Raw genomic sequence first — 25981 nt, forward strand, 5'->3', positions numbered from 1 at the left:
CAAATATGCGAAGAGGAAAGGAGAAGGGTTTAGGAATTTCAATTTAATCCTACGGGTACTAACAACAAATAGTGCTTTGATGGACAAAATCCTAAATATCCAAGCTCCACTTCGCCTAGATTAACTACAACTACACAAGAACTAGTGCAATCTTCAGTGGGTTATGCAAATGATTTTCATACCACAATAAACACCATCAGAAGGAACAATCCACATTTAATGATATAAATTAGGAGTTCACAAAAGTGTGGTTCAGGCTAGCTTTGCACAGTGGCTTACGATCAGCAAACCATCAAAAGCATGAGCCCTGGAATTCATCAAAACATCAGCACACTCTCCATTGAAATCAAAACACTTTAAACATTCTAATCTAAATGAATGAACAAGAGAACAAGCAAGCACTAGAAAACTTCAAGTGATCCCATAAAGTCACTAGTATGCATTGTAAAGCTTGGAATTGCTCCATCTGATCAAGCATTTGCTATGTTGTTTAGCGTTTGAAGTTTCCTTGTTCAAGAGAGGATAGGACTCTTAATATTTTATTCTGCAAGTTGGAGTCATCATAAACTCACATCAACAGGTAACTGCAGTGATAATTAATTTCCGGGAGAATTTTGCATGTTTCATCATGTTAACTGATCCATCTCATTAAATTATTATTAAATAAGACCAAAGAAATGGATTGCAGCCAAAATTTCAAATCCAATGTTAACTTTATAGTGGCTTTATTATATTGAAAGAATGATCAGACATAGATTGGGACCGGTGTAACATAGCGTACCTAAATTGTAGCTCAAACACTAGGCCTTGATCCAATAAATTTTCCTTCCATTGCCTCATTGAAGTTCCCAGTCAACAATTTCAGCATCTACTAATATGCAGAATGTCTAGTAATAATTCTTCAATTTAGTATTGTATAGAGCGCTCTCTCTTGTTCTACAGCAGAGATAATTCTATTAAAGTCACCCATAAAACTAATATAGAAAAGTGGCTTTAACTTTGTTTCTGCAATGGTGACATATCCTTCCAAAGTCAAAGGTAGGTTCACTAAAATTTGTAAATTGGGTTCATGAACAATGAGAAGGCATATTGAAGTGCACACAGATAATACTAAGAGTGAATCAGCATTTTTTAACCTTTAAGCACATGAAACCACATAAAAATAGAGATACAATAGAAAGAGAAAATATCAAGGAGAACACCAAATCTCATGTGGAAAACCGTTTCAGCCCAAAAACCATGGCAGATCAAAAGCTTTCATTAACCAAAAAGGCACCAACTTACAGAGAGCACCAACCCTCCTCAAAATACTAACTTCAATTGTTGCACAAACTCAAATTCATTGAAACTTAGTAACATTTTTCATAACACATGCAGCCCTTCAATCACCATACAAAAATTACACATCCTGCTCAAACAGTTCTTGACTACTTATCTGGAGCACATTGAAAAAAACAACAAATTATGCCCCATGGGCCATAACAAAGGAAACAATAGCAAATAACAGAAGAAGAAATATTTTTTAGATAAGTTCAACTCTTGTCATCATACTCGACTCCATAACCTATCCTCAAGGAACGGGTGAAGTAAATATAGATTCTTTCATAATTCAAAATGGTTTTTTTGATGCAGAAAAAACATTACATAGTCATTGCCACAAATAAGCTTCCCCACTCACAATCTCTAAAGTCAGTGCACAAAAAACAGATAAATAAATTAATGGATTGATTTCAGATTACAATCTCAAAAGTTGTTGCACAAAAAAGGGATAAATAAATTAATGGATCGATTTCAAATAAAACTACCAGGCACCAAATTCCCAAGTTGTCAAAATATAAGAACACCTATAGTCGCCAGCCACCACACTCACAATCAACGAAAGAATCTTTGAAATCGGTGACACAATATTCAAAAATATTAATCCTCATGTCTCTTGTAGTATTTTATGCTACAATTATTCCCCCATTAATATTGCACACATTATGTTTATACAGCTTTATTGGGCCAGCTATCCCTTAGCAAGGTTTTATTCTGTAGCTTAAGTTTATTTTGGGAAAATACAGATTCCTTCATAAGTCAAAATGGTTCTTCCAATGCAAGAAAAAAGGTACACGATCATTACCATAAGTAAGCTGCCCCACTCACAGTCAAGTCGTCATACAAAAAAAGGATAAACAAATTAATGAATTGATTTCAAATAAAACCGCCGCACATTGAACTTTGAAGTTGTCAAAATATAAAAACACCTATAGCCGCCAGTCACCCCCTCACACTCCACAAAAGAATCTTTGACATCAATGACAAAATATCCAATAATCTCCCCTTGTCCATTGATGGTAACTCCATCTAAAATCAAACCTGCTCTGCAATAAGGCTACTCCCCTTTTCTACAATGCTACTCCCCGTAACTCACTTCTCCTCCTTTGACATCAATGACTGATACCAACCTGCATAACTAAAATTGGTTGATAGATTATGCCAATGAAAACTCCCCCTTAGTCAAAGCAGCCATTCAAGGATGAAGTAAAACCACTCCCAACTTCTGCCCCAAGAATTCAAAAGTTGCCTTTTGTACAGGGTTTGTAAACATATCTGCGATCTGCTCCTTAGTAAAAATATATTCCAACTTAACTTGTTGATTACTACTTTTTTCTCTCGGAAAATGATACTTAATAGGAATATGATTAGTTGTAATGTCTCATTTTCTAGGCCAGTAAGTTTTGACGCACAGTTAGCCCCATTTACCTTGGTCTGGCAGACTAACTGGGATTTCTAAGACATCAGATTAAGTTTTGCCCTAGGCAGTTCCAATTTCCAGCCTATCAAGGTTGTTGCAGAGGGGTTTCCAAATGCTTACTATTTATAGTAAGTCAGCAGACTCAACATTCTTGGCATTTTAGCATTGGGCTACGAGTGTCTTGTCAAGACCTTTCCAATGATCTATCGCTCACATTTATCTGAGTCCATCAAATCAGTAATTTTAATGCTGGAAGATTCGAATGATTTATTAATAAAGTGACTTTAAAACATAAGTTCATATTATTAATCTCACTTTATTATTATATGAGCATTTTATTTTCTTAAGTGGCAAAAAGGATATTTTAAAAGGAAATTAAGAAAAGAGAGGAATGTGAAGGGTCACTAGGTTGGGCTTAAAAGAGGAAACAGTGCTCAATCGCAACACACTTGGTCTATGATTTGGATTTCATTTTCTCTCTTGAAAAAGATCTTGTTCATGAAAGCTTCAACTTTCAGCAAGTGAGAGGACGGGAACCCTCAAGCTTGGAGGCCATGGACGGAAACCCATTGTTTGTTGGAGATATCACACAAGTATCTCACTTGTGTTTTAAATCTTGATTGCACATGAGCCAATCTGACTCTAGTTCTATGCATTTACAGTTGGATTTGGTTATCGTACTATTAAAAATTGAAATGCAATAACATTTCTAAGATTATATTTTATCTGGGTATTTTTGGCATGTTGGACAAATCTGAAATATATTGCATTAAATTATCTGTTTAACATTTCTGAAATATATTTGACAACTTTGGGGCAAATATCCAATTCGGGATATTACAGTAGTATCAGAGTTGGCTTTTCTGTCAATTGATGAGGTTGCATAGTTTATCAACAGAGTGGATTCATTTCAGAGTTCATCAATAGGCTTCATTAACTGATTTCAGCAGTTTCAAATAGAAATATCATATAAGGGGTTTAGTGGAATTGAGGATACAAAAAGTTCAAATATTGTAATTATTTCTAACATTGCCATGAAAAATGTATTGTATTAAGTGGGCACATAAGGGTATAACTGGTGTAAGCTTTAGAAGACATAGAAATTCCTTATATTTTGATATGTATCAGGCTTAAATATAGGTCGAATCGATTATTAAATTGGTGGCTTGATTTTGATATATCTCTATAGTTGGCTATTGAAGTTCCAAAATTAAACATTTTCAAGCGAAGATTAAAGGTCAAATGTTTTTGAAATTAAAAGCGACCAAAAGCAAGAGGGTCGGCCCAAATACAATCAAAAAGTAACCAGCACATTACCAGCCAGTAACAAGTAGTCAAAAAATTAATTAAGTAAAGATCCAATAGTCTGCAACCAAGAACAAAGACCAGCAACTAAGATAAAACCAAAAAGGCTACAAACTAACTACTAGATTTCGACACTGACCAAAAAGGTACCCAAGCCAACCCAAGTCTTAATTACAGCTGATAACCAGCAAAACCAATACTGCCAATAAAGTAATAAAAGTCTTTGGATCCAAAGATCCCAGTAACTGATAAGAACATAAAAAAACTTAGTTTTCCTTTTTCCCTTTCCCCTTTGCATGCAGTAGGATTTGGGCCCAGTCATCAACAGGAAACTTGAAGAGCAACTTATGGTCCTCCATGTCCAAGCCCGCGTTCTCCTTTTCCTGTGCCAACAATTGAAGGGTTGTTGCCACAGCATGGGTAATTTCAAGGCCGAATTTGGAGAAGATGAAGAACCCCTCCTCCAAAGCTTCGACCCTTCTTTCTAGATGCATGTATCGCTCGTCCATCACCTCGGTCCTATCTTTAGGCCCCTCGTCTCCCCTTGTAGCAACCTCCTTCATTTTCTGCACCTGTGATTTATCCTACAAAACCTGTGGGTTAGAGGAAACCTTCGAATTGATTAAAGGTCAAATCTTTTTATTGGGTGTCATCTTTATTTTAATGGACTATTCTAATTATTGGTCGTAATTTCTATATCACTCCCAAGGAAAATGTCACACGACTATAGCTAAGCCTAAATTTATTTGGTGCCAATATTTTGGAGAGTCAGAGACTTTGCCTTGACCAGCAAAAAGTATTCATATTGAGCAACATTTTATGAGTTCATGTGAATTATAATTGAGAAGTTGTGGCTTTGAGGAGCCTCATTTAGTGTGGATTTTTGAACCATAATATTGTCAAGAGCATGAGTTTATAGTATTAATGGCCCCACTAGTATAAGGGAGACTGTATCATAACAATTGTATAAAAAGAGACTCTTGTCCTGCATTATATGTTATTGGAATCTTTGAACACAATAATTAATGTCATTGCTGCAAACCGTTTGAGATGGAGACACAAGTTAAACTAGGCAACAAGCTATCAAGTGAAGAAGGCATCCTCCAAAGTTTGTGAATAGAACAAGATAACTCTCTGAAGAGGTGTTTGGGTCTGATTTCCATCTCCAAAACTGAAATGTTGCTATTCATAGTAGTGTTATGAGACTCAGTAGTCCTTGATTACTCTACGAGTTCTGAAGTGAGGGAGCATTACATAGGCTAGTGGTCTCTTGCGTTACTCAGTCAAGTCTATTTGAGTTTCGACTCAACTCGACAAGACCCATTGGTCTGACTTTGTCATCAATCAGCATTAAAAAATCAGAAAAACAATTTTTTAATTATTGTTCTTTCTTTTTTGGGTATTTATGTTGTGTCTAAGACCTACAAAGGTCATTCTATCACTCGCAAACATAAGCAAGAGAAAAAAAAGGCTTGAGAGAAGAGTATCAGGGTTTTATGAAATAGATTAGCAATCAGTTAGCTTTCATATATAGATTGTTAATTGTTTGTCCCAATTTGTAGCTTGCATCTAAGCATTGAGAGGAGTTAAAAGAAGCATTTCGAGGAGACTTCTACAAATTTGAGCTGCATTTCCATTTTTAGAGCAAATTTGAAGAGGTAAGTTACATTTCTTTGTATTGTTTTGTAAATTTTTTTACATTCATGAATCGTATTTTGGTTTCCATTTTGTTTACATTTGTTTTATTCTTAAAATTTGTTCCATTTTATATTGATGAAAACCTTGAAAAGTAAGAAGCAAACCCTATTGCAATATATAGATTGTTGATCTATGTTACCCATAGATGCATCCCTGCCCAAAAAGCCCAAGTTTCCAAGACGGGAACATCCCTGGGATGGGGGGACGCGTATAGAACGTCCCCCCACCATCCCCATTTTGCCAAAAAACATAGGAGACATCCCCAATACTTGGGGACGTCTGGGAGATAAAAAGGGGATGGTCGGTCGTCCCCAATACGGAAGGGGACTCCACAAGCACCCTTAACCGTACTGACGACGGCCAGTCGTCCCCGGTTTTTATGAAGCTCAAACAAAAAACATATTTTTTTAATCCTTACTTGGTTGTCCAGTGGGCCCTGCCCCTCCAAATGGCCTAAAAGGTCAAAAATGACCACATTATGGTTGTTTTGACAATTGTTTGGTTTTGTCTGAGAAGTTGGAGTATGTTGCAGCTGGTTGGGGTTTTCATTTTGCAAGAAGAGGAGGTGATTTTTTTGCTTCCAAGAGCTTGAGCAAGGATTTGAGCTTCCTCTATTGTGCACCAAGTATGAAACTCTTTATGCTTCCGTATGCAGCTTGAAAAGCCTGATTTTATTTTTTTTCCATTGTTTTAGTACATATTTTCATTGCATATTTTAATCTAAAAACAAAGCACGATGAGTAGCAATGGAAGTACTAGTAGTGGTGGTGATGAGGAGGAAAATGTGGTTGGGAGTGATATTGTTAGTAGTGTGACTAGGAAAGGAGTTGATCCTAAAACTAATTTATTTAAATGCCCTTCCACCATCATGAAGGATTTTGCAAAGGGTCCTTTCAAAGGGGAAAACCTCTTCTCCAATTTCTCATGGTTAGGCCAAAAGATAAAAAGAATGCAGGAGGAACTAGGGTGTGAGATTGTCATGTTTGTCTTGATGATTTTAGGGGCAGCTATACAAGGGTGAAGTGACACTTTTTAGGTGTTGCATGCCATGGAGTCAAAACTTGTCCTAACTTGACTGATAAACAAAGATTAGAATGCCAAACATTGCACTTATAGGCTGAAATGGGGGGAGGGTGGGTGGGAAATTTGACAATGATATCACCATCTATTCAGTCACAATCATCTACGCATATTTCATCCGCCATTGGTACTAGCGGTAGCCCTATTGAGCCTAGAGGGAAGAAGAAGATGAGTAGTGGTGAGAAGGGTTCCGTGGAAAGTTTGTTTAATGCACAGGCAAATGAAGAATGTGACACATTCATTGGTAGATTCTTTGTCGCTAATGGTATCCAATATCATGCAGCCTGTTCCACTTATTTTAAACAAATGGTGAAAGATATATTGAATATGAATCCCTCATTTGTACTCCTTAGTGAACATAAGCTATGAACCACCATCCTAGATGATAAGTACTCTAAGGTTGCTTTGTTGTTTGAGCATATGAACCGTACTTGGGTTAGAACAAGCTGCTCTAGTGTGATGGATGGGTGAACCGATGTTAGACATCGACCACTCATCAATATCATCATCACATCCCCTGTTGACTCTTATTTGTTGAAAGCCCTAGATTGCTCAGGAAAGAAGGATGCAAAATTCAAGTTCACCACTTTGAGAGATGCCATAGAGGAGGTTGGGCCAGCTAGTGTGGTACAAGTTATCACAGAATATGCACGTCTGTGCAAATCAGTCGGTTTCATGGTAGAGGGTGCTTATAGGCATATCTTTTCGACCCCTTGTTGTGTCCATGCATTGAACAATGTATTGAAGGACATAGGGAAGATTGAATAGGTGAAATGGGCAGTGTTAAAAGCTAGAGAAGTGCAAATGTTTATATGAAACCACCACACTTCACTTGCTCTATTCAGGTCCTTCTTTAAACAGTTCCTCAAACCAATCGAGACAATGTATGTCAATTTTAATTATAGTTTAGTTTTCTTTAAGTTTATTTTTATTTATAATTGTTACAAACTTTCATGTGATGTGTTTAATCATTAATATTTAACTTTATTTTAATTTATAATTGTCTCTATAGGCTAAGTCACAAAGTTCGAATTCGAATTCGAGTTCGACGACTATAAAATTCAAATGAAGTTCGACAAGAGAAAAAATTCGGAAAAAAATTCGAATTAAATTCGTCTTATATAATTTTAATTATTTCTTAAATATATTTAATATATCCCATATATTATCAAAATAATTAAAATTGCCTAATAGATTTAAAAACTTTATAAACATGATGACACATTTATAGAGTATAAAACATAGTATATATTAAGTATAAAATAAAAATTTCATTTCACATTAATTTAATAGATTGATTAAATACATTTCTAATGACCTATTTACTCAAACATTTTAAAATTTAAAGAATCAACTGTATTACTTCAAAAATAATATATTTTTAAAACATTTCATTTATACTTAACAAATTTAATAAAACAAAAATTAATTTGAAATGAATAAATATAATATATGCATTATTACATTATAACGAAATAAACCTAAGATTAGTGAATATTATTTCATTTGTACTTAATAAATTTAATAAAACAAACAATACATTTATACATTACAATGAAATCAACCTAATAAATACTTTATTACATAACATTATTAAATAAATTTAACCAAGACTTTTACATTAAAATAAATTTAACAAAGACTTACTTTATATTATTACATGAAATAAACTTAACTATATGATTACATGAAATAAATTTAAGAAGACATTCGAGGAATTTGCAGACGCGGGAGCCGGAAAATTGCAGGCAAAAGAAAAATTGTTGTCGTCTGCAGGAGCCTATGCACAATCGTCTACAAGAGCTGGAAATTTCGCATGTGCACACTCCATCCCTACATGACTGTACAAACCATTGTTAAAACCTTTGTTGAATCCTTTGTTTTCAGAATTCTATGCGTTTTAGGGCTGAAAAAAATGGTTCCAAAACCCTAAAATATGTTGCCAAATGCCTGGAATAGTAGTTTTTAAATGTTTATAACAATTTAAAAAAAATCCCAATTTTTGTCCGCGAACACTGACAATTTTCATCGAATATTTTGGGAAAAATTAATATTCGGCAAAATCCGAATCTCATGCTTGGGATTCGCCGAATCCTGTGACTTAGTCTATAGGTATTGCACATACTTCATCTTGATGGAGAGGAAGATTGAGGTGTATGAAGCCCTCCAATTAATGGTGGTGAATTTAAAATAGGGACAATGGTCCAATTCTAAGTACTCTGAAGGAAAAGTGATGAAGTAAAGGATCCTCAATGAAAGTGGGTGGTCCACAATGAGGTAAGTTGCTGATTTTTAAATTAAATGTTAGTATTTTGCTTGTTGATTTTCATACTAACTTTAAAAAAAAAAATTAATTCTCATTTTTTTTTTTTTTGCATCTTGCAGATATATTTGCTCTGTCATAGCACCCATTGTAGATGTCATTAGATATGTTGATACTGACGCTCCTAGTCTGGGAGAGATATTTGAGACTTTTGATAGCATGTTGGCGAAGATGAAAATTGTTGCAGCAAAGGATCCTACATTGGGGTTTTGTGAGGGGCATATTAAGCCTATTGTGACGCGGAGGTGGAACATGATGAATACCCCGCTTCATATGGCAGGCTTTGCTCTAAATCCCAAATGGTATGCAAAGTTGGAAGTAAGGGGCCTCCCATGTGATGATCTCGAGGTATTGGATGGCTTTACAAGAGCCCTTGATAAGATGTATTCAGTTCAAGAGGCCTCTACTCTTTGTGCACAATACCTTGACTTCACCAACCTTTGTGGCCCAAACTTGGCTAAGCCACATGCAAGATTGGATAGAGCAATTTTGGCATAGAAAGATCCTATTGGAAGGTGGACCTGGCATGGGAGAAATACACCAGAGTTAGAAGCACTTGCCACTCGCCTCCTCGCACAGGTTGCTAGTTCCTCAGCTATAGAGAGGAATTGGTCCACATATTCATTTATCCACTCCGTCAGGAGGAACAAACTTACCCCTAAATGAGCAAAGAAGCTAGTGGCAATGCATCATGCTCTTCAATTTGCGGATCGTCAGACTCTAGAGTATAGGAAAACTCCAGCTTTGCGGTGGGATGTTGAGCCTGAGGATGTGGCCCAGATAGATGAGGATGAGACAGCACCAGGATTGGTTGGGATTCCATTAGATGAGACTACGCTTCTTGTGGAGCATGATAGTGAGGACTTTGATTTTGATGCAATGGTGGCAGAGGCAGAATAGGAGCAGCAATCTACTTCATTTTTCCATATTTTGTTCTCTATGTTGAACTTGAACATGATGATGAAACTTTAGGGCAGCCCTCTAGCCTTTGGGCATTTTTAAATTTTCAAATTTTTATGATATTGTTCACTACTAAACTAATATTTAAATATTTTTGTTCACATATTCATACACATATTGACAATTGAGTACTAAAATCAGTTAGTATTTCCTAGATGGCATTCAAATGGTGTATGTTAAGGTTCTATAATATTTAAATGACATGCTTAGTGCTTAGTTTCATATGAATGACATGTATATTTGCAAATTTCAGTGTATATTTTAAAATTACCCTATATATATAGTCGTTCCCATTTGCCCCCCCACCCCCACCCCCCATCCCAAAAATTGCCAAAAAAAATTGTCATCCCGGAAACCCATCTCGCCGCCCCCGTCTTGGAAACTTGAGGGAACATAGTTGTTGATTGTTTGTGTCAGTTTGTAGCTTGCATCTAAGCATTGAGAGGGGTTAAAAGAAGCATTTAGAGGAGGCTTCTACAAACTTAAGTTGAATTTCTATTTTCAGACCAAATTTGAAGAGGTAAGTTAGATTTCTTTGTGTTGTTTTGTAAATTTTTTTTACATTCATGAATCATATTTGGTTTTCATTTTGTATACATTTGTTTTATTCTTTAGATTTCTTCCATTTTATGTTGATGAAAAAGTTGACAAGTAAGAAGTATTTGAGATTTTGACTTTCTTTATTTAAGAGTTTTTTTATTTATGATGTATCGCAGTAGCAGTCCACCTAAATCTGAAGCTATTGCAATGCCAAGGGATAAGGCTTGGAAACATGCCATCCCTATCATAAGGAGTTGTTACATGTTGGCATTGTATGATAATATATAATGGGGGAGGCATTAACAGACTGAAATATCACCTTGCACATATACTGAGGCGTGATACTAAAGCATGCAAAGGAGTGCCCCAAGATGTCATATGTGATATGCAAGCTCTATTAGAGGCAGCTCAAGAGAAAAACAAATTAAGAAAAAAGCAACACAAAGAAATGGCATACTTAGTTGAAGAGGGCTCTTCAAGTTATCTTTCTCCACCTACTACCATTGCTGCTTCTGCAAGTGTGAGCATTGGGCCTACGATTCGTAAGCAAAAATTCCCACTATATTCCATCTTTGTTCCACGCACAACTCAAGGTGCACAACAATCGCTTGAGGGCATGAATTGGAATAAGGAGAAGCATGAACAAGCAAAAATGGCACTTGGAGATTTCTTTTTCTAGACCAACCTTCTAATTAATGCAGCAAGGTACTTATTATTTTAAAATTTAAATTATATCTTACTTCTCTAGCTTTCAAGACTCAAGAATATGCATATTTTGTTTATTTCATTTGTTTTAAATTGTTAATAGTAATATAATAATAATTTAATAAGTATACTTACTTGTTTATTTTATTTTATTTAGGTCTCCTTATTGGAAAAGTTGAATTGTTTGTGGTCCATTGTTAAAAGCCCTTAAGGATAAGCAACTAAAAGGTCATTAGGTAATTGTAGACATTAGAAGTAGAACTTGTACTTAAAAAGTTAGAAGTTAGTAGTAGTACTTACTAGTACTTGATTAAGAGTTCAATTTATAAGTTATGGATCATGACTAATCATTGTACTAAATTGCTTTATTTTTTCTCAGGTGCCATAGTGTTTTTGAAATCAGTTGATGCCTCGAGAAAAACAAAAAAATGCAGAGTATCTTTGTGAGGTAATGAAGTGTTGAAGGAGGTGGGTGAGGAGAATGTGGTGTAAATAGTCACAAATAATACAGAAAATTATATTGGTGCAAGTAAACTTCATATGGAGAGGCACAGTCGCTTGTTTTGGACCCCTTGTATTGCTCATTGAATTGACCTCATACCGGAGGATCTTGGTTAACTTCCCTAGGTAAAAACTTGTGTTGAGCAAGGAAGGAATATTTGCAAATTCATATATAATCATACTTAGGTCCTCAACCTTATGAGGCAATACACAAAGCAAAAAGAGTTGTCTCATAAAAGAGTCACTAAATTTGCAATAGAGTTCCTCGCATTTTAATCCTTGCTTAAGTCAAAGGCCGGTTTGAAATGAATGTTTATAAGTGAGGAGTGGATGACATCATCACATGCAAAGACTAATGCAGATGTTGAGATAGTTGATCGGGTTTTTTATGAGAGCGGCTTTAGCAACCAGCCAAGGAGATTGTGGAGGTAATTTTCCATTTTGTCCACATTTCGATTTCATTTAATCATTTTTGTTGAACACTTGTTTATGTTCATTGTTCATTTTTAAAACCAAAATTTAGAACTTAAACCTTAATGTTTCACCTTTCACAATGATTGCAGCTCATAAAGCCTCTTATTGTTCTCCTACGGATTGTTGATGGAGAGAAGCCCTCAATGAGATACATTTAGGAAGGCATGTATAGGGTGAAAGATGTCATTCAAGCTTTTTATGCAAGGAATCGGGATAACTGTGGTCTCATATGAGATGTCATTGATAGGTAATGGCACGGTCTACTTCATAGGTCTATACATGCAACTGCCCACTTCCTTAATCTAGTATTCCAATTCAGCCCAAGTTTCAAGGTTGATGACAAGGTGTGGAACGGGATCTATGATGTTGTAGATAGAATGTCACACGATGTAACAGTTGGAACAATTGCACTTTGTGAGATAGAAATGTATAAGAAAGCACAAAAAAACATATTTGTACGAGAGTTATGAAAGAAAAATCAAAAACTGATGTCTAGTAAAAATCTACGATTCCAAATTCTATTACCATTTTAGATAGATAAAATCAAAGTTACAGAATTGATTTAAAATTTTCTTGTTTCAGATACATGGTGGGAAATGTCTAGTATTAAGCTGCAAATTTACAAACGATTGCAATTTGTATCTTGAGCCAACCATCTAGTATTTAAGGATGCAAATGTAATTGGAGTTTCTTTGAGCATATACACTTGAAGAAGCACAACAGGTTAGCAATGAAAAAGTTGAACCATCTTGTGTTTGTTCACTAAAACATTCGCCTTCATCATGGACAGATCTTGGGCATTGACACATCGCCTATTATATTCAAGGAGGTTGATCCACAAGTAGGGCGGAACACAAAGCTTGATATATCTTCAATAATGAAGACTTAGAGTAGGTTGATCAAGTGGATCAAGAAGCAGAGGCAATAGTGATGGCAATGGAGGAGGCTAGAGCACGAGAAGACCCGATCCAAGACCCTGAGACAAAAAATGATAGATCTGACTCTAATGATGAGGACTATGAGGATAAGGATGAGGATGAGGAGGATGAACATGTCCTTGAGGTTCAACCTTAGACACAAGGAGAGAGGATGGCTACTATGAGCCTTAGTCTTCCATGACCTATCTAAGGCGTACTCGTAGGACGTAGGCTACTATAAGCCTTAGTCTTCTATGCTCTAGCTTTTTATTTTAATATATGTTTTAAACTTTTGATACCGCAGATTTCATATTCCATGAACATTGTTGTCAATTGACAATGACACTATATTTCTATTATGACCTATCTGAGGCGTACTCATTGGATGCAGGCTACTATGAGCCTTAGTCTTCTGTGCTCTAGCTTTTTATTTTGATATATGTTTTAAACTTTTGATTCCATAGACTTCATATTCCATGAATATTGTAGACAACTGACAATGACACTATAAATCTATTATGTTATTTTGTTTAACTTTAACTGATTTCCTTCAAAATGCTTATATGATCTATACAAAGTTGTGTGTGTGTGCAAAGTAGCTTCTATTTATCTGAAATATTGTGCTTTTGAGGTTCATTGACTAAATGATGCATGAAAAACAAATAAACATCCTTAAAAATCTTTGAATTTCTTCGATTTTTCAATTTGCCGAGTCTAGACATCAAATCCTAGCTTGATCTTGACTTGCCGAGTCTAACCCAAGTCTAAGGCTTGTAACTATGATCCATGGTGACGATTAGTTACCAGAGCATTGTAGTGCATAGCTCGAAGTTGATGTTTGTAGTTTGATGGCCTATTTCTGCTGGCCGTTGTTATAGATGATTATTCGGAACTGAGGCTTGTGTGGGCCAGCTTTGGAATCATTGGAAAAGGTAGATGTGAGTTCAGCCAAAAGTCTGGTGCCATTGGAGTTGGTTGTTACTTGTTAGCGTCCTCGCCATCTGCTATCGAGGGAATAGCAACTGTAGACAAGTGTTGAAGCTCAATTTTCAGACTCAGTATATCAGATGGTTCAATTTCTGCTACAGCCTTTAGAGGTTAGACTGTTAGCCATCCTCCTTCATTATAACTTCAGTTATGAATGCAATTGTGATTTTAATTTGCGAGAGTGGTTCCATCTCTAACCTTCTCACACATTCTGAAATCTTTTATAAATGTATACATGTATGAATGTACAGTTATGTATATAGATACATATATATATATATATACACACACATATGTACACATATGTGTGTGTGTGTGTGAATCAAAGCTGTAGCAGTATGGTAGTCACTCTGAATGTATAGATTTGTTAAAAATATCCATTGGTACTGACCTGTCTGTAACAGCAGACTACTAAATTCCAAAATCAGAACATTGCACCACTTATTGACAAGAGATGGGATGCTAAATGTTTCAGAAAATTCTATATGAAGGTTTTATATACAGCAAGTGTTCAATCAGATGCATGTACGGAGAATCTGGTTCAGTTTAAGATGCCTATACCATGAACTTGAGATTTATGATGTAATTTTGGCCTATTAAGGATTATTACAGCTTGGTGATTGGAGTTGTTATTTACCATTACTGTTCAACTTGGCCTATGTGTTGAATTCTCTGCAAAACATGATATATTCAGATTTGAATTTCAAGGCTGTCCTTGAGCACTGTTACATTGCTGGAGGTTTAATTTGTGAGTTGACTGTGACGTGGACATATAAGAAGTATCATTTTCAGATTGGAACTCAATATCTGAGTTCATAGCTGTGTTACTCAAACAGTGATTGTATACTAAGGTCATTTCTTGTCACTATTCTTATATGCAGTTGGAAAGAAGTTAATCTGGTCTTTTCTTGTCACTATCCTTATATGCAATTTGAAAGAAGTTAATCTTCTCAGTTGTGTATGTGTGGTTAAGTGAGTCCTGCTCTTTGCAGAAGTATTCATTTTTGAAACTTTAAATCTGCAAACCAATAAACATTGACAACTTTAGAGTAAGAAACTGTTTAACAAAAACAAAAATCTTGGAAGGGAAAGACAGGTGTCATAGGAACAATGCCTCTTGGGAAAAGGTTATAAAGGATCTTGCTCAAAAACAACAGTTAGCTCAGAATTTGCAGTGGGATAAAAGAAAGGAAGTACTCAGCATGCTAGATGTATATGATATTCTTCCTACACATGTTGCAAAAAAAATACCCTTCATTGATTACATGGATTTTCATCCAAAGATACAACACAAGGCTTTAATGGCAAAAAAGCAATACTTAAATTGCCTCAAGATCTTCTTGCAAAAGATAGGTGCAGGAATTTGTATGAGGAGTTTTGAGCAGTCAAATATCAGCTTACAGGTGGACAAATTTTCAAACAAGATATGGAAGGCATTGAAGAGAAATGTACTACAAAGGTTACAAGTGGTCTTGAAAAAGAAGAACCAACTATCAGCTATTTGCAATCTTCACATGATCTATGGGACAATGTTGATGATTGCACAGGTTTACTGATAGGTAGTTTGGAGGTAGAGGTATGGTAGCAGGATATTAGGAAAGAAGTACTCAACATGCTAGATGAGTATGATAACCTTCCTACGCATGTTATCATAGACTAAGATAATCTTCCTACGCATGTTAAAAAAGACTAACCCTTCATTGATTACATGGATTTTCATCCAAAGATACAACACAAGACATTTATGGCAAAGAAGCAGTGCTATGAGTTGGCTCAGGATCTTCTTACAAAAGATAGGTGCATGAATTTGAATGAGGAGTTTTCAGCAGTCAAAAATCAGCTTACGAGTGGAAAATAATTTCAACCAAGATATGGAAAACATCGAAGAGAAATGTACTACATAGGTTACAAGTGGCCTTGAAAATGAAGAGCAACCAACAACCAATGATTTGCAGTCTTCGCATGATTATATAAAAAATGTCGATGCTTGCACAAGTTGGTTGATAGGTAGTTTGGAGGTAGAGATATCTTATAGAGCTTCTTACACTAGAACTCTTGATGGGCATGTTGATAGCCCATGTGAGAAAATTGAGTGATCATGATAACGATTCTCCATCTTATGTGAGTGTTGATGTTTATTTTGGTTCAGGTAAAATGGTCCCTACATATGGTGTGAATTCTTCTTGTGATGGAATTATTCTCAACCAAAGTTGTCCCTATTTCTATACATATTGGGATATGGAAAATGGCATTCATGACATTGATGTGTGATGAAATGCACTCCCCTACCTCATATGTATCTGATTTTTGTAATACATCTGCTAGTTCACATATTTTGGAAAATCAATTGAAAGTTATTGTAAATAAAATTGTTGTAACTTTGTCACACCTTGATAACATATATGAGATGGTTAAAAAGCATGTTTGGAAGGAATAAATAGGGAGAAGACAAAAAGGGCTCAAAGAGGAGTTCTCACATTTGCAGGTGATTGAGGAAGGGATGTAAACGATGAAATCAGATTATCTACATCTTTCAAATCGTGATCATCTTCTCAATCTTGCGAAGATTTATTCTCAGGCGTTAGGGAAGAAAAAAAGAAGTAAACACACTTACTTGCGAGCTCTTGAATACTAAGGACACCCTAGAGGCTACCATAGTGGAAATTAGATTGTCGAGCTTAATCAAAAATTAAAATTTGGCACACTCTACTTTAGCTCAACATTCATATGTCACAATTAAGGAGGTTGTCAGTGATAATAGCACAAGAGTTGATCAAAATGAGCATGATTCATCTACATTTAGTGGGCAAGATGTACTTAGAAATGATTCATTGACTAAGGTTGGAATTCTTTATTGTGACTATACAATGAGGAGTGCTCATTATATTTTTTTTATCCACATGTGGAAGACTTGATGAGGCACAAGTGTGGATTTGCTAACAAATTATATCATCCATTGTGGGATAAAGGTCGGCCATCTTCAGAAGATGGGACTAGAGGCTACAAGTATCCAACTCAGGTGATTATGGGAGATTATTTGCAGGGACACCAATTAGTTTTCCATCATACTGATAGATATATGAGAGCGTTGGTTACTTATATATCATGAAGGGCTCATGCAAATACAGGTTTAACAAGTGATTATGGTGCTAGTTGTTGCAAGAGCGATTACATGCAAAGTCAACACATCTATGCAAGTCTAAGAGAGGCTGGATACAGTTGTGGGGTTGTAGATACATTCAGTGATTTATATCTCCTCATAATCAATGGATGTGAGAGCAATTTGCTTTGGGACCTGAGTATTGATAATGTTAGCACTGTATTTTGGGTAGGTGTCATTGATTGGCTTCACCACTTCTAACACGATGAAGATGAGGTCAGAGATGAGTTGCAAGTGTCTGATGATTTTCTTGGACATGTTTTAAATTTCATAGATTACTCGTGTACGAGAATTGGATAGTTGGTATGATGTATGTCCTTATACAGTTGCAAGAGGTGAGATAGTTTGGCTTCTTGAGTTGCTCTCTACTGAGATATTCATTCCTACAACACCTACTAGTGAATTACTCCACCATTTCCAGCATGGTGGCATGGTGATTGTGTCATTTTTGCAAGTATTATCATCTTAATTGATGCACCTATTCTAGGAGTTGGTTGGTCTTCACTTGGGATCCTAGTGGAGATTCCCTAGGGTGGTTATGTATCAAGGAGCTGGGAAGAGTGATTTGTTGCATTCCTTTCTTGATGAAGGTTAGCATTCTATTGAGCTCATGTCATCATTAAGATTAGAGATGTATGTGATTACAGTTGGAGTGAGGTTCTCAGTTGGATAGAGGATATCTTATTTTCTGATAGCAGTGCATAGCAAGTTGTTTTGACTGAGTATGCATGTGAAATGATTTGGGATCTTGGTATTCAAGTGATTGGTACAAGGTTCATGTTGAGTTGCTTCACAAATTCAGGGTTGGAAATGTTTATACTAGTGTAGCACAACAATATGTGCAGAGCTTAAATTTTGAGGCGAATATGGGATCCGAGCATTTGCTTTCTATAGAAAGATGCAGAGTGCTTGAGGGAAAGCAATATCTGGGAAGAGAGGACCGCAATGCCCCCTTTTCTAGGCTAGTTAATTTTGATGAATCATGAGCCTATTTTGCCTTGGTCTCGTGGGCTACCTAGGATTTCTTAAGGATCAAATTGAGTTTTGGCCTAAGAAGATCTAGTTTTCAGCCTATCAAGGTTGTTTCAATGGGGTTTCCAAATATTTACTATTTATAGTAAGTTACCAAGCTCAACATTCTTGGCATTTCAGTGTTAGACTAGGAGCATCTTGTCGAGACCTTTCCAACAATCTAACACTCATGTTTACCTAAGTCCATCTGATCAGTAATTTTAATGCAAGAAGACTTAAATGGTTTATTTTTTAAATGACTTCGAAACATAAGTTCATATTATTGATGTCATTTTAATATTATATGAGCATTTTACTTTTTAAATGGAAAAAAGAATATTTTAAAAGGAAATAAAGAAAAGAGACAAGAATGTGAAGAGTCGCCAGGTTGGGCTTAAAAGAGGAAGGAGAGCTCAATTGCAACACACGTGGTCTATGATTTGGCTATAATTTTCTCTTGGAGAGTTTTGGAAAGTTTTAGCTTTCAGTAGTTGAGAGGACAAAAACCATCGAGCTTGGAGGCAATAGATAGGAACCCACTGTTTGTTGGAGATATCACATGAGTATCTCACTTGTGCTTTAAGTCTTTATCCAATCCGGCTGTAGTTTTATGTGTTCACGATTGGATTGGGTTATTGTATCGCAGAAGATTGAAATGCAACAACCTTCTGAGATTATATTTTATCTGAGTATTTTTCAGTATTTATGCTATGCAAATCTGGGATCTATTGCCTAAATTTATCAGTTTAATATTTCTAAAATATATTTGAGAAATTTGGGACAAATATCCGGTTTGGGTTATTACATTAGTCCTAGAGTACAAACCTAGATTCTTAGAGATATTAATAGCACTTGTGTTGTCACAAAAGATAGATATGCAATGGTAATAATCTACTTTAATGTCCTTCAACATTTGCTTCATCCATAGAATTTGTGTACAACGAGCACTACTCAAATGTACTCTACTTTAGTTATAAATGATGAAATTGAATTTTTTCTTTTTTCTTAACCAAGATACAAGACCGCCACCACTAAAGAATGCACCTCCACTTTACTCTTTCTATCATCAATAGAACCACTCCGATTGCATTGTATAAGCTGTGAGTGTAAAATCACTACCTTTAGGATGCCATTATCCATAGTAACTTAAACTTCTCAAGTGCTTCTTATTTTTCTTTCAAAAATGCAACCCAAGTCATTCTTGAAAAATCACCAATTAAAAGCATAAAATACTTCTTGTGTGCCCAAATAAATCAGTATGAATCAACTCAAGAGGCCTTGTGCTAGAATACTCTTTTGATTTGAAACTCGTCCTTGTTTGCTTTCCTAATTGACAATCATTAACAAACAGTGTATGAAGGTTTGGTGAGCTTTGGCATGTCTCTAACAGATTCCTTTTGTTGATATGAACACGATTATCAAAGTTTTTGTCCCATTCTCCTACGCCACAGATAACCTTCATCTACCTAACTCAAACAACACTTTTCACTTTTGATGTCATCAAGAATATGCAGATTGTTAGCAGCCCTACTTGCATCAGCAGTTTTTTAACAATCTTTACTGATTTCATAACAATCTGAATTGAAAACTAGAGTGTCCTCAATAACACATTTGACTCACACTTAACAGATTATGTTTCAAACATTTTACGTATAAAACATTTTTGACTTTGGTCTCACCACCATCCAAAATAAGTGTTCCTTTACCTATGACTTTTGCAGATGAATTATCACCAAATCTTACCATACCTCCATTAGTCCTTTTGAAAGTTAGAAACCTGCTCTTTTCTCTATTCATATGCCTAGAACAGCCACTGTTAATATACCTTTTTTCGTTTTCATTTTGTGCATGAAAGGCTCTTCACCCAATGCAAGACTCCACTAGAACTTCTTTCTCCTTCTTCCTCCAAAACTTAGCAACCTGTTTTGCTTTGTCCTCGTGCTTGAGCTTCTTGTTCTACTTAGAAAAATCTGCCATACCATTTCTATAGATTTTTGTAGTTTGACCAAAGTTATTACATTTATAACATGTAAAATTGTCGTTCCTTGTAGGAGCAAAAAAGAGTTCCTACTCATAAGCCTGAAGTCATTTCTTGCAAACACTCTACAATTGATTGCCATGTGTCCAAATTATTTGCAAGAGAAATAGTAACCATCACAGATATAATTGTTAAAACTGGTCATAAGTGCTTGTCCTGAGACAGATGGCCTCTTGAAAGCACCATTTCTGATTTTTTATGGTGAATCCTTTGTGCTACTAACGTTAGTCTTCTGCTGTTCTTCTTTTGTAGCCTTAGATATTTGACCTTCTTCAAGACCAACTCGGCCTTTATAATTAGACGATCTTTGTGAGCCACTGACCTTGTCCAAGGACATATTTTTTTTCTAATTTATCTTCTCATGACTCAAATGTGTCAAAAAAAATTCTATATGAATCAATTTCAGCTTCAAGGCTTTCACAGTTTTATTCCTTGAGCTTAAGTTGATTTCTATGTTCTTTGCTTCTTCAACCTAAATCTTCAAATCAAGTATCATTTTTTTTGGCTTCTCCAAGAGCTTGAGAAGTCTTGGTTTTCATCTCACTCCCTTCTAGTAGCAGCAACTTCAAGTTTTGATTTTTCTTTCTAAGTTTCTTGATTTCACTTAGAGCACTTATTAGCTCCTCTTCAAAATCCACCACTCCTTTAATAGTATGATCTTCACATTCTTGATTTTCGGCATGTATTCTTTGGCCATGAACAATATTTCTTTACTTGAAGACTCTTCGTCACTAACATCAAATGAACTACTTTCTTCCTTTGAATAGACACCCTTTTTGAGTTTTTGAAACTTCTTTTGTTTTCCTTTATACTTCTTGTTGTCTTAGACTTATCTCCATAGTTTCTGTCCTCGCTTATTGCATATGGAAATTGGCTGCAAAATGCCCTACCTTACCATAGTTGAAGCACTTGGAAGGCAACTTCCCTTTATATTTACCTGAACCTTTATTCAACCTCCCCACAAAATGTGCATCTTCAGAATCAAACTCTTTATCAAAACTTTCACTAGATACAAATTCCTTGCCATTTCCTTTCTTCAAAAGTTTGAAGGCTGCCTCCTTTTTGGATGAAGAATCAGAATATGTCCTCATCTCATAGGTTGTAAGATTGCCATGAAGCTCGTCAACAGTTAACTTATCAAGTTCAAATTCCTTGCCATTTCCTTTTCTACAAAAGTTTGAAGGCTGCCTCTTTTTTGAATGAAGAATCAGAATATGCCCTCATCTCATAGGTTGTAAGACAGCCATGAAGCTCATCAACAGTTAACTTATCAAGTTCTGTCATCTCTTCAATCGCTGAAACCTTTGCATCGAAAAGAAAAGGAAGAGACCTTAAAATTTTCTGAACTACAGTGGACTCCTCAACCTTTCGTCCTAAATCCTTCATAGTGTTAACAATTTCATCTACTCACAAAAAATGAGCAGCAATAGTTTCCTCTTGCTGCATCCTGAGGCATTCAAAATGTCTTCTGAGTCTGAAGATTTTCCCTCTTTACCTTGTCATCTCCTGTGTACGATGTCTGAAGTTTCTCCCAAATCATATAAGTTAAATCACAAATCACAATGCATAGCTTTCACAAATTTTCTTGCTCACAAACCACCAGATTGCATTCATGGATTTTGCATTGTTTTCAAAAGCCTTCTTCCTATCAGTGCCCATTGGAGGAGTTGAAGGAATTGTGTAAACAAGCCTCACAAGTTTCCAAACATCAAAGGCAAGACACATTAGATAAGTACACATTTGTACACTCCAGGATGCATAGTTGGAGCCATGATTTAAGGGTGCTCTATTTGTAGCTAGACCTTCAAGAGAACTCAAGTGTGCAACTAGGATCAACCTCCAAGCATTTAAACTCTTTTTCCAAAGGAACCCTGCTCTAATGACAATTGAGAAGCACATGGGAAATACTGAGTGGGGAAAGGGGAGGGAGGGTGCATCAGTATTTTTGAACTTTTAAACATGTGAAACCATGAATAGAGAGAGAGAATAGAAAGAGCAAACATCGACCAGTAGAACACCAAGCTTCACGTGGAAAACCCTTTCGGATAGGAAACCATGGTAGATCAAAAAACTTTCATTAGCCAAATAGGCACCAACCTAGATTAGACACCATACAAAAATTACACGCATCCCAGTAAAATAGTTATTGACTACTTATCTGCAGCACATTGAAAAAGACAACCAAATTACATCGTGCATAGAAGGTGAAGATAGCGAATAACAGAAACAAAAGCAATTTTTAGAAGCTTAACTCTTGTCATCATGCTCAACTCCATATCCTATCCACAAGGAAGGAATGGATGAAGTAAATACAGATGTCTTCATAATTCGAAAGAGTGGTTTTAATGAAAAAAAATGTCACACGGTCATCACCATAGATAAGCTGCCCCACTCACATTCTTGAAGCCGTCGCCCAAAAAAAGGATTAGTAAATTAATGGATCAATTTCAAATCACAATCTCTGAAGCTATCGCACAAAAAAAGGATAAAGAAGTTAATGGATCAATTTCAAATAAAACTGCCAAGCATCAAATTCTAAAGTTGTTTGAACATAGAAACACATATAGCCACCAGCCACCCACTCACAATCAATGAAATAATCTTTGACATCAATGACAAAATATTCAACAATGTTAATCCTCATGTCCCTGATTGTTGCAGTGTTGTATGGTACAATTATTCCCCCATTACTATTGCACATATTTTGCTTATAATGCCTTATTTAGTCAACAATCCCTTAGCAAAGTGCTGTTCTGTGGCTTAAGTTTATTTTGGGAAAATTGTATCTACTTTTTGCAGTCATATTAACTTATCTAAACTATTGTTTCTTGGAGACATAGAGTCCACATGTTTCCTTAATGAAATGCTTGTATTAAAAATTCACCATGATCAATTGCATACCTACTACTTCACACTGCCCTTGTTTTTATTTATCCCCAGCATGTTATGACTAGCATGTACTCCCTCTTCAATTATGTTTTTTAATGCATTGTGCTCACTAGTCAGTGTGATCTTTGCTTCCATCCAAAATTGACTTCAAATATAAGATAGGCTCAATTTTCCTTGATCAAATGTGAACTAAAAATCCAGGATTTCCCTTGCCTATTTGTTTCTCCTTTTCCCAATAAGTTTGGACGCCATGATTAACAGAAATCTTGCTGTGGACATGAACCCTTACTTTTAGTTAGTTTTCTTCCCATCAATCCTCCACAGAATAATTGCACATTTAAATGACCTACGAACCCTTTAGTGCCTCTGTTTCTGTGGCATTTTTCATTTACCTGAGTATCACTCATAGGCAATTAGGGTTGCAGACCTGCTTCTTCTTAGAAAGCTTGATGGATGCATTGGATGAATGTTTAATTTTCTATTGAAAATTTTACACCACATTAAAAATCATTTCTTCTTGATCCTTTCACTTTGAGGCATTAATTTAAACACTTTAAAATGCAATTATTTTGTCATTTTTTTGGAGTTAACATTTCAAGTAGTTTATTACCTTGGTTATCCCCTTTCCAAATCAAGAGAGCTCAATTCTCATTCCATTCTGAATGCCATTAGACAGAAGCATTAACACCAAATCTGCTTTGCCCATTGGCTGTAATGTTCTTTAGGTTGTTTCTTGTTGCTATTTTGCAGAAGGCATCGTATGATTGAGCTGGAGCAAATGTCAATTGCCAGACACCTCCTCTGTGGATAAGTTGCCATAGCCAGAGAGACTCAAGATTCGAATGATGTATGCTCATTATAAACTAATTGCTTCGAGACACGCCAAAGGTTGCCATAGCCACAGAGACTTGAGATTTCAATGATGTATGCTCACTGTAAACTGATTGCTTCGAGGCATGCCAAATTAGCACTCCTAACTTAGTCTTACCTGGTAGTGGCTTCTTCAGGCCTGTGTCAACATATATAGCAGCATTGTTAATTATTGTCCTTTCCCAACTAAGATGAGAACACATGAACTTTCCAGGCCATTCTAATGCTTTAAGAACCATGACGTTCCAAAATCCTGCTGGTAAGAATGAGGTACATTTGAGTCAGATACTGAACCGAAACGGAAAAGCATCCTATTCTCAACAGAAACTCGTGGCTAACTCTCTCCATGATGAAACTGAAGCACGCTTAACAAGTAATCTAGGGTGAAACTTTGTAAATTCAATGTGATAGCATCTACTATTCTGTAGCACTCGCAATAGTTAGAGTTAGCATGCTTTGTTAGTCCAGTTGACTTGTGATTGAAACATTTCTCACGCAGTTTTTTTCTAAAGCTTGTTCACTTATTTTTACAGATTCTGAAATCCTTTCAATTGAACTTAAATCTAATTCTCAAAAATAAATCGTTCTAGACAAACTGTCATGTCCTTTACTGAGAATTCCATTCCAATCCAAACTCTGTCTATTCAAAAAACATATACATAAAATTATGATACTGGCCTAATAGATTCGTTTTTACCCTTCATATCAAGAGAAGGCAGTGGCATAGTAACATACCAGACCGTGCTTCTCCATTATTGCAGATCAAGCGATATTTCACAGTAATCGGTAGACCTAAACCCGGGTTCAGGATTTAAATCCAGGATTTGCAATGGGAAACAAAAACACGCCATCAAGGGCGGGAACTTTAACAAGTTAAGACAATAATTTTTGCATCATGAGTAAGCTCGTCAGTTCAATTATATTTATTTTGTTTTAATAAATGTGCTACGCCAGTTAAGCCACTGCCGGGGCATAAATCAATAGGTGATAATAAAATCGGGAAAAGGAATGAGATGCACTGACGTGCTCAAGACATACCAAAACAATGCGGAGGCACTTCTGAAAACAATAAAATCAACAGGATCAAATGTTCCTGCGCCAACTGAAGCTTAGGACTCCAATTTCACGCTGGCCGAGAGACGAAGAGAGAGATCCTATCGTTCATGATGTGTCAATGCGCCGCTGTTCTGTACCCTCCGCCCTTTAAATTGGCTATCGTCTACGCAGCAGTGGAATGTTCCATTTTTTCAAACTGTCAATTAATCAAAAAATGCTGTTGCATTTTAATTTTTAATTAATTACAATTAATTTTAAAATGTTGTATTCATTACGTTTTACTTTTTATTAATTAATTTTGAATTTTAATCAAATAATAATGATATAATAAAAAAAAATTAAACATTCTAGATGCTGCATGAACGTTGCAAATAAATTGCCCGTTTCTTTATTCTTCTAGAGCTTTTATTGTCCTAATGCACCTCATTAATATACATGTGCGAGTGTATGGAGTCTCTTTGAAATGAAGGCAAGGTAGTGATTTTGAGCTCTACCCAAAAATAAAATGATAATATTTGTTAAGAAATTCTATAGAATTTTTTTCTAAATTTTTGTTGCTATATATTAGGTATAAAATATTTAAGAGTTGTTTGGAAAATATTTATTATAACAAAATTATTGAAGTACAAAGAAAGTTTTAGAATTGTTTGTAAAATACTTATCAAAATGAATTAGTTGTTAAAAATAACATGTGAACTTTTCAATTGTTATAAATTTAGATTTCATCTAA

General features: G+C 35.6%; 1 protein-coding gene across 11 annotated transcripts in view; it reads right to left on the minus strand.

The window, feature by feature from the left end:
• LOC149568534 (Peptidase S24/S26A/S26B/S26C family protein) overlaps window positions 1–25434 on the minus strand; it is a 110233-nt gene extending 84799 nt beyond the window's left edge. For 7 of the 11 annotated variants that reach the window (XR_016362575.1, XR_016362574.1, XM_089821430.1 and 4 more), the window contains exon 1: window positions 25234–25433. The gene's annotated coding sequence lies outside the window, so the exon portion shown is untranslated. Of the gene's footprint in view, window positions 1–24930; window positions 24988–25233 lie in introns of all 11 variants that reach the window. The other 4 variants (XM_089821429.1, XM_089821427.1, XM_089821428.1 and 1 more) reach the window with 2 other exon arrangements.
• Window positions 25435–25981: the final 547 nt, after the last annotated feature.

Source organism: Cupressus sempervirens, chromosome 3 (assembly GCF_028749045.1).
Source record: "Cupressus sempervirens isolate cs-2001-9-10 chromosome 3, ASM2874904v1, whole genome shotgun sequence".
Classification (NCBI taxonomy): Eukaryota; Viridiplantae; Streptophyta; class Pinopsida; order Cupressales; family Cupressaceae; genus Cupressus; species Cupressus sempervirens.